The following is a 10,198-nucleotide window of genomic DNA, read 5'->3' as shown; positions in this document are numbered from 1 at the left end:
ACATTTTATGTCTTTGACAAACTCATTCTGATTTCTTTTTTTTAATATTTTTTTATTTATTTATCTTTAGAGGGGAAGGGAAGGAGAGAGGGAGAGAAATAGCAATGTATGGTTGCCTCTCGAGTGCCCCCTGCGGGGAATTGCATCCCCTGCAGGGAACTGGCCTGCAACCCAGGCATGTGCCCTGACTGGGAATCGAACCACGATCCTCTGGTTTGCAGGCCCGTGCTCAATCCACTGAGCTACATCAGCCAGGGCTCATTCTGATTTTTGTTCCCTGCCGGGCCAGGTTACCTGCGGGGGCTTCTACCTCTTTATAGAGCAGGGATTCATTCATACTGACTCATGTAATCAGGGATCAGTTCCTCTCAGGCAGGGACACCCCGAGAGTTGTCTTTCAGAAAGGTGAGTGGTGGCACCAGGGGCATGTGTTTACTCAAGCTCACTGGGGACAGCACTTACCTTAGAGAGGTGACCAGCACCACTTCCGTTGCTTGGCTGCCCAAAGCTGGAATTGTTTATTTCTGTCTTCCCTCCGAGGCTCTTTAAAACCCATTAGCTTCTGCCTGTTGTAGCACATCTAGCTGGAGGTCAAAAGAACAAAAGCAGAATGTTTTCTAGAAGAAAGATAAGGGGGGTGACGCCCAGCGAACAGTTTCCATCCTATCTGGCTCTGGTGGAGCAAGGCAGGCAGGGACAAGGGGCTGATTTTTATCATTTCAAGTGGAGTTTATCTGGGTAGCCACCAGTCATACAGGCCCAGTCCTTCTGGTATCTAACGCTGTGTGAAGTGAAAAAAAATAATTAAAAAAAATATATATCAACGGAAACTAAGAAGAGCTCTAAGCAGGCACTGACCCTCCCTGGTGTTCATCTCCACACAGCTGAGCTGGACCAGTCGGGTGTGGGTGGGGAAGGGGTGCTGGGAGAGGGTCCCCGGGAGGGGCTGCCTGGGAAAGAAGTAGTAGGAACCCCAAGAGGCAGAAGTACTTCACTTCGCTGAGTTAGACTACAGTGCAGGCTGACTTCTGAAGCCCCTCAGACTAGGGAGGGGTTGTGGGGAGGAAGTGGGAGAGAAGGGACCTCTTGCATTTGTCTGTCTTAATCCTTCCTGACATTAATTGGTGCTAACCCTTCAGCACTGGGAGTCCTTCCCAGCAGCTAGGAGTGCTTCTGTCGAATGCCCTGGCCCTTTCTTATATGACAAAGACTCTTCTACACATCCTGCCCCAAACATAGATTCAGCCTTTCTCTGCAGCTCTGGTTTCCATTCCAGATAGATTCACAGTGTCACTTCACCCGCAGGCTCGTAGGCCTGGTTTTTCTGGTAGGAAAAGCTTTGTGAGGTTAATGGATATGATTGGAATGAACATTGCCCTGAGCAGGCCTGTAGGGGCCTGTTGGGCATAGTGGGCCTTGTCCATCTGATCCTGGTTCATGTGTTTGTCTCCTTGTGCTCTCCCTGTGGTGTTCGGTCCACTTAGACAGCCCTGCGTGCAAACCCGAGGTGTTGGCTGAAGGATAGCTCCATTCTGCACCTTCAGGTGCCTCACCGTTCAGCCCCTTGGTGCTCATCAGCGGGGGCACCACGCCTTTCAGCTCTGCTTTGCCTCCTATAAACTCAATGGCAAGTCTATTGCTCACAGCCAGAGCTATTCCTTTTCAACCATTATTCGTTATGCTCTAGTCAGTGGAGAACGTGCTTGTTTTTCTTAAATGCCTTTTTAAAATGATTGAATTTTGGTCTGAGGCAGAAAGTATAGGAAGCTCTTATGATACAAAAAAAGCACAGGCGCCTCTAAAGGTCATGTGGCCGTGACGACGGGACGTATGAGTGAGTGTGAAGGATCCCCAACCACGGATTCAACGTTTTACTACGGCTCCTGGGCTCAAGGGTTCATAAAACATTTTAGTGGCTCAGAGTAGGGTCTGCAGTCTTTACCTTGACTTCAAGAGCATGTTCTTAGGTTGAATTTCTTGTGAATCATCTTCTTCCCATTGCAGGAATAACACAAGGACGCTGGAGGGTGGAGTGCCACGATACATTTACCTGGGGTTGCCCTTCTGCAGACAGCCCTGGGTGTGTCTACCTGAGATCTCTTAGATGGTGTTGTGTGCTGGCCAGGAGAGTGAAACAGCAAAGGGATCCTTTGGTGGCAACAAAGAACAGAAGCATTGTAGTCACCAGGAACCAGCAGGAGGCCAGCTTCTTGGACCTAACCAGCCTTCATGGGTGGTCAGTCAGTGTCACTCAAACTGCGAAATTTGTGGAGGTTTCATAAAGGGACAATTTATAAAGGTATGAACTAGAGGTAGGGAAATCTTGGTACTTGGGGAAGGAACAAGGGAAAGCATAATTACTGGAATGGGAGGGGAGAGGGCACAAGAGTGTGTGAACGTGAGAAGTGCGTGGAGAGGCACCATATGGGGCTGTCACCTTCAGTCCTGGCTGGCACAGGGTAGGAGCAGGAAGTAGATACTTGTGCTGCGCGTGCGCGCGCGGGGCTCCTGCCCTCTGCTCTCCTACCCTATTCCCTGGTGGTCTAATCCAGCTGAAGGACAAAGGACAAGGCAGCACATTGATGCTGCCCTATAGACCAACTTCCCTGGGGCACAGAGCAGGGCAGAAAAGGGTAGAGAGTGAATCGAAAGGGGCAACAGAAGATTCCAGCACAGTGGAGTAGAGGAGAGATCAGGAGCGGGTATGTGAGTTTCCAGAGCAAATCCTAGTCCTGAGCAGATCCACGCATGCGCAGGTGGTGTGCTGAGGCGTTCTTCTCGCTTTGGGGTTAGCGTCGGGACCCGTGTCCACAATCCCCTAACATATAATGGGAGCCATCAGGGTCCTCAGTCCCTAAATGTTCCCCCGTACCCTCAAACCTTAACACTCCATCACTCACAGGTTGATCCCATTTTAACTTTTTTTCTTTGAACTAAAAGGTTCTGCTAACTTTACATTGTCCTTGGCATTCATGACCCCACAAGTAAGGAAGAAAGAAAACGAACACTTTCTGAGTCCCTACTCTGTGTCCCTGCACCCTGTGCAAGAGGTTCGACGGACAAAATCACTTCAATGGCACCACAGCCTTCTAAGACAAGCATTGCTATCTATCTGCATTTCACACAGGAAGAAAATGAGGCGTGGGGGTGGGGGTCAGTCTGCCCATATTCAGAGCTCCAGTTTAGGTATTTTTATAACTTGCTTAGTCCAAAGGCCATGCACTTCGATACGCCAGTGATTCCCAATCTTCAAAGTGCTTCAAGTAGGCAGAGGGGCTTGTGAAAAGGTGGGATCTTTAACTGAGAGCAGGTTTTAATGTGAGAAGAGGGGGAAAGTCATCCAAAGAAGAGAAGAGGATATGGCGAAGGCAAGGGTGCTGTCTTAGGCTGTGTGGGCTGCTATGAGAAAGTCCCACAGACTGGGAGGCTTACACGACAGAGACTAATTTCTCAGTTCTGGAGCGGGAGGAGCCCAAGATCAAGGTGCCGGCAGGCAGATGTGTTTCCTGGTGAGGACCCTCTTCCTGGGTTTCGGAGGGCCACCTTCTGGCTGTGCCCTCACACGGTGGAGAGAGAGGGCTCTGGTTTCTTTTTCTAATAAGGACACCAATCCTATCATGGGGGCCCACCCTCATAACCTGATCTAAACCTACTTGTCTCCCAAAGGCCCCACTTCTGAGTACCATCCTGGTGGGGTTAACATCACGTGAAAATTTGGGGCCAGACACCAACACTCAGTCCAAGCAGGTAGGAACCTTGAAGACTCTTGCCTAGGGTGGGTCCACTCGGCCTCTAGGTGGTGACGGTGCCCTCCCCACACCCCAGGACAGGCTCCAATGTAACTGCCTCCTCTTTCTCTGCCCTTGACTGCAGTCGAACCCTGACATTGTCTTCTACCTCGGTGGATCTCACAGAAAGCATGATTGCTCTTCCTAGCGACATATTTGAACTCAGAGCTGATGGTATAATGTTAATTGCATGGGTTCTGTAGACAAAATGTCCTGAGTTCAAAATTTGCTAATGATACAGGTGGCCCTTGCCAGGCACTCTGACTTTCAATTTTGTTACCTGTAAAATGGAGGAACACTATTTACCTATGTAAAACTTAAGCACAATGTTAGAGACCAATAAACATAAAGAGCTGTCTGGCAGCCTGCCCCCTGATTCCCAGGCCTGGGCTTCTGCCTGTGACACTGTATCTCCTTTTCTTGAGGCACAAAATGTGACATGTGTTAAGTGTTGCAGCGTCCGGGGGACCTGACACTGCACGTGGATAGCCTGCAGTCCTAACCTGTGGGTCGAAAAGTTGGCTCTGACCCGTGAGGAAACAAACAGGTAAAAAGGAAAGCAAGACGTGGGGGTGTGATGTGCAGGAAATGGGTAGGATTTACTCTTCTAAAGCCACCCATACAACACGGGAAGTACTAGGGGAACCGAAGATTCTTCCGTTCGGGAGAGTAATTTACCCGAAGCTGTTCCCAGCCTGTTAGCTACTGGGTTGGAGCGCCCTCTAGCGGTCCACTCGCTGACCCTGTAGGATTTGCTTTGTAAATTTTTCTTCTTTTTAATAAGATCAGTTCTTTTGTCAGTCTGTCCCTCAAAGTTTTACTGAGAGTATTTCTTGCCAGGGGATATTCTAAGCACTGAGGATACAGCGGTATTGAAAATTCCTGCACCCTTAACTGGTGTGGCGCAGTGGGTCGGGGCACTGTCCTGCAAACCTAAAGGTCTCCAGTTTGATCCCCATCAGGGTGCATACCTGGGTTGCAGGCCAGGTCCTTGTCTGGGGATTCGGGAGAGGCAACCTATCCATGTTTCTCTCCCACTCTTTCTCTAAAATAAATGAATGAATAAATGAATGAATAAATTAAACTTTTTAAAAAAGAAAATTCCTGCAATGTTCTTTCTTTAAACTGACTCAGTATCTCACTAGGAACTTACATTTGCAACCCTGAAGCATATAATTTGCTCCATTTTATGTATTTCAAAAAGTGAATTTTTAAAAACTAGCAGGCATAGAACCCAAATAAAATGAAACCAGAGCATCATGCAATATTGATGTAAGTTTGAGGAATGAGCCTTTTTCTCTCAATTTTATGTGACTTGCCATTGTGTCTTAGTACTTCTTTCCTTTATTATAGCATATACTTCTTTTTTTTTAGTATGAAATTTTTATATTTAGAATTAGCCAGCTGGACTCAGTTTAGATGATCCCAATATTGTGGGCAACACCCAAAGCATCATAATCAGGAGCCAGTCGAACATATGCCTCCTTCTCCCCATCAGGCCTGATCAGGGTGTTGACTTTGGCCACATCAATGTCATAGAGCTTCTTCATAGCCTGTTTGATCTGGTGCTTGTTGGCCTTGACATCCACAATGAACACAAGTGTATTGTTGTCTTCTATCTTCTTCATGGCTGACTCAGTAGTCAGGGGAACTTGATGATGGCATAGTGGGCAAGCTTCTTTCTCCTGGGGGCGCTCTTCCGAGGATATTTAGGCTGCTTTCAGAGCCACAGTGTCTTAGGCCTCCTGAAGGTGGGTGACATGCGAATCTTCTTTTTGTGGCTGTGGATGCCTTTTAGCACTGCTTTCTTTGCCTTCCAAGCCTTTGCCTTGGCTTTGGCTTTGGGAGGCGCAGGGGCTTCCTTCTTCGCTTTGGGCTCCATCTTCATGAAAAGTATAGAGTATACTTCTGAGTTTCATATGCTGTTTAGGTTTGTCTGTGAGTGTATTTACCTCTTTCAGAGTTTCCTCTAGTTCTTTTTTTTCCTTTTTAAAAAAATATTTTATTAACTTATCTTTAGAGGGGAAGGGAAGGAGAGAGGAAGAGAAACATCAATGTATGGTTGCTCCTTGTGCATCCCCTGCTGGGAACTGGCCTCTGCCGGGAACTGGCCTGCTACCCAGGAATGTGCCCTGACTGGGAATCGAACCGCGATTGTCTGGTTCACAGGCCTCCGCTCAATCCACTGAGCTACACCAGCCAGGGCTCCTCTAGTTCTTTTTAAAAATATAATATGTGATATATTTTATTTTAACTCCCTTAAATCTCTCTCTCTCTCTCTCTTTAATTTATCGATTTTAGAGAGGGAGAGGAAGAGTGGGAGGAAGAGAGAGGAAGAGAGGAAGAAAAATCGGTTCTGTGTCCTGACTGGGGATAGAACCCACAACCTTGTGGATGGTGGTTCTATCCACTGAGGATGATGGTCCAATCCACTGAGCTACCCAGCCAGGGCAGGGTTCCTTTAGTTCTGCAGTGTCCAATACAGTAGCCAATAATCACATATGACTGTTTAAATGAATTAAAAGGAAATAAGATTTAAAATTTAGCTCTTTAGTTGTACTGCTAACATTTCCAGTGGTCAATACCCACATATTGCTGGTGGCTATCTTGTTGGGCCGTACAGATGTGTGATTCCATCAGAGGAGGTTCCAATGAACGACAATGTTGTGAAAGGGAATCCAGCTCCGGGAATGTTGCATTCTGTTAGTATGGAGGTGTAGTTCATTCACTCCTTTCTTCTGTCCTCTAACCCGCAGTTTAGAAAGTAGCCTCCAGCTGACACCATGAGGAAAACAGAGGGTGTGCGAGCTGAAAGACCTAACTCTCTACTGTTCACTGACCATTGGGGGAGGTGTCCACCTTCTTTGTTCCCCTTTGGCCCAGCTGATCATCCAAATGCACATCAGACCAACACAGGGAGCTGGTTCCCAGGCCGCTCAGCCCTGTGGTTGCTTCTTCCTTGGGAGATTTCGGTTGCCAAAGCTTTGTCTCTCTACCCGCTTTGCCCTGGGTTGGCCCGCTTTGCTCTTGCCCTCTGCTCTTCCTAGTTGTAACTTTGGGCTAGAAGAGACTTGAGGGGACGGTTTGCTTATCAATAACTTATACATAGGGAAGTGTATGTAGGCATATACTTCCTCCTATGAGAGAGCAAGTAAGCACTGAATGTGAGGGGGTCTGACAAGTTGAAAGTCTACTTTTTGAGCCATTACCATTTTCTTTGCTTCAGCAGGAAAAAAAAAGCTGGCCTGAGCATACTGAGCCACAGGCTCTTTGGCTGCTCACTACCTCTGTGACTTTGGGCAAGTCATTTCCCTCACCCCTAGGCTTCATTTTCTTCACATGTGGTGAGGGATGTGGGGCCCGGTGATTTCCAAGGTCATCTGCAATTCTAGATTCTATAACTTAGCCAAAGTCTTTAAAGCTTTTGTGACTCCAGTGGACAAGGAGGTTGTGATCAAAACAGATTCTCTCCCCAAAGATAAATCTCCGGCTCAGGTGGTTTCACTGGAGAATTCTTTCAAATGCCTAAAGAAGAATAAACATTGATTTTATACAACCTCCTCCAGAAATCTGAGGAGGGACCACTTCCCAACTCATTTTATGAGGCGAAATTGTCTTGATACCAAAACCAGACAAAGACAGTACTAAAAAATAAAACTACAAACCAGTATCTCTCATGAACTTAGATGCACAATCTTCAATAAAATATTAGCAAATTGAATCCATCATCACTATAAAACAATTGTAAATATAACATAAAAGGAATTACATACCATGAGCAAGTAGAATTTGTTCCAGATACATAATCTGTTTAAATATTCAAAAGTGCACCATATCAAGTAAGTGGTCCATAAACTTTAGATATTTTTTTTAGATTTTTTAATTTATTTATCTTTAGAGAGGAAGGGAAGGAGAGAAGGAGAGAAATATCAATGTATGGTTGCCTCTCGTGAGTCCCCTGCTGGGAACTGGCCTGCAACCCAGGCATGTGCCCCGACTGGGAATCGAACCATGATCGTGTGGTTCGCAGGCCTGCACTCAATCCACTGAGCTACGCCAGCCAGGGCATACTTTTTTATAAGTCCACCATCTCAACAGGTAACAGATAAAAACCGTATAATCTCATCAACTGGCACAGAAAAACCATTTGATGAAATCCATAACCATTTATGATGAAAACTTTCAGTGACTTAGGAATCAAGAGGAACTAACTCAATTTAGTAAAGAGTATCTACGGACCCCCACAGCCAACACTATGGTTGGTGGTGAAAGATTGATGTTTCCTCCCTGGGAACAAGGCAAGGATGTTTTCTCTCACCACTCTTACTCAGCAAAGTCCTGAGAGTTCTAGCCACTGCGATAGGGAAAGAAAAACGAATTAAAAGCATACAGAGTGGGGAGGACTTCCGCCAAGATGGAGGCATAGGTGGAAACACTGTGCCTTCTCCCACAGCCAAGTTTGAATACAACAAAGGTTTGGAGAACAAAGATACACCCAAAGACCAGAAAATTGAATTATAGGGAAGTCCGACAACTACAAACCGTTCAACGGGGACGGTAAGAGGGGCGGAGCCAGCAGCGGATCTGGGTCGGGCAGGACAGATCCCCCGACCAAGGCTCGCAGGCAGCCTGGAACCAGTTGGGGTGTGGGGCAGACTGACCTCGGTCGCACATTCGTGCACAGTGAGACGGACCACGCAGGCCCCAGGGGGCAAACCCAGTGGTGGAGGGCTGACAGCGGTGGCACACTCTCATGCAGTGGAATGAAACACGTGGGCCTGGTGACGGTGGTGGCTGTGGCGCCGGTGGGGGCCGAGGCGGCAGGCGGCAGACGGGAAGCCATAGTCCCTCTTTGACCCCACCCCCACATACAACGTCACAACCCAGCGACTTAGTTGCCCTGCTCTAGTGAACATTTTAGGGCTCTGATCCTGCTACGGAACAGGCACGAACAGCCCAAAAGATGGTGCAAGAAGAACTCAAAGTCCCAGAGCCAATAACTCTAAGCGACCAAGAAATTGCCAGCCTCTCAGAAGCACAATTCAAGACACTATTTATCAGGGTGCTCACAGAACTGGTAGATTATACTCACAAATTAGAGAAACATATGAAGGCTAAACTAATTGATATGAAGGGAGATGTCCAGGAAACCAATAGTGATGGAAAGGAAACTGGGACTCAAATCAATGGAATGGACCAGAAGGAAGAACTAAACATCCCACCAGAAAGGAATAAAGAAATGAGAATTCAAAAAAATGAGGAGAGGCTTAGGAACCTCCAGGACATCTTTAAACGTTCCAACATCCGGATTATAGGGGTACCAGAAGGGGGAAAGAAACAGCCACGAGTGGAAAACTTATTTGAACAAATAATAAAGGAGAACTTCCCCAGTCTGGCAAAGGAAATAGACTTCCAGGAAATCCAGGAAGCTCAGAGAGTGCCAAAGAAGTTGGACCCAAGAAGGAACACACCAAGGCACATCATAATTACATTAGCCAAGACCAAAATGAAGGAGAGAATCCTAGAAGCAGCAAGGGATAAGGGGACAGTCACCTACAAAGGAGTACCCATCAGACTGTCAGCGGATTTCTCAAAAGAGACCTTACAGGCAAGAAGGGGCTGGAAAGAAGTATTCCAAGTCATGAAATCCAAAGACCTACAGCCAAGATTGCTTTATCCAGCAAAACTTTCATTTAGAATGGAAGGACAGATAAAGTGCTTCTCAGATAAGGTCAAGTTCAAGGAGTTCATCATCACCAAGCCCTTATTATATGAAATGCTAAAGGGACTTATATAAGAAAAAGAAGATGAAAAATATGAACAGTGAAAGGACAGCAAACACACAGTTATTAACAACCACACCTAAAACAAAAGCAAACCAAGAGGACAGCTAGATCAGGAGTGGAACCATAGAAATGAAGAACACATGGAGGGTTAGAAACAGGGGGGTGGGAGGAGGAGAAGGGGGGAGAAGGCACAGAAAATAGCATAGATGGTAGGTAGAAAATAGATAGGGGGGAGGGCGAGAATAGTGGGGGAAATATAGAATCTAAAGAAGTTGAGACATATGGTTATAAACTAAGGGGGGGAGAATGGTGGGGGAGGGAGTGTGTGGGTGGAGGGGAATGAAGGGGGGGAATAGAACAACTGTAATGGTATAATCAATAAAATATATTTTAAAAAATAAATAAACCAAGACCAAGAAAAATAAATAAATAAAAGCATACAGAATGGAAAGAACCTACAAAAATTTAATAAAAACTATGACTGCTATATAAATTCTGCAAGGTCACAGGCTACAAAATCAACATACTAAAATTAATTGCATTTCTATATGCTAAGAACAAACAAGTAGGAACTAAAATTTAAAATACGATACCATTCATAATTATTTCAAAGAAAATAAAGTA

At 46.1% G+C, this 10,198-nt stretch overlaps 1 pseudogene; it reads right to left on the bottom strand.

Moving 5' to 3' along the window:
* Positions 1-5,148: 5,148 nt before the first annotated feature.
* Positions 5,149-5,682, bottom strand: LOC118993007 (60S ribosomal protein L23a-like; annotated as a pseudogene).
* Between the last annotated feature and the right edge of the window lie 4,516 nt (positions 5,683-10,198).

This window comes from Sturnira hondurensis, unplaced genomic scaffold (assembly GCF_014824575.4).
Source record: "Sturnira hondurensis isolate 20B ecotype Veracruz unplaced genomic scaffold, ASM1482457v3 Scaffold0008640, whole genome shotgun sequence".
Classification (NCBI taxonomy): domain Eukaryota; kingdom Metazoa; phylum Chordata; class Mammalia; order Chiroptera; family Phyllostomidae; genus Sturnira; species Sturnira hondurensis.
This window is presented reverse-complemented; position numbering and strand designations above follow the sequence as displayed.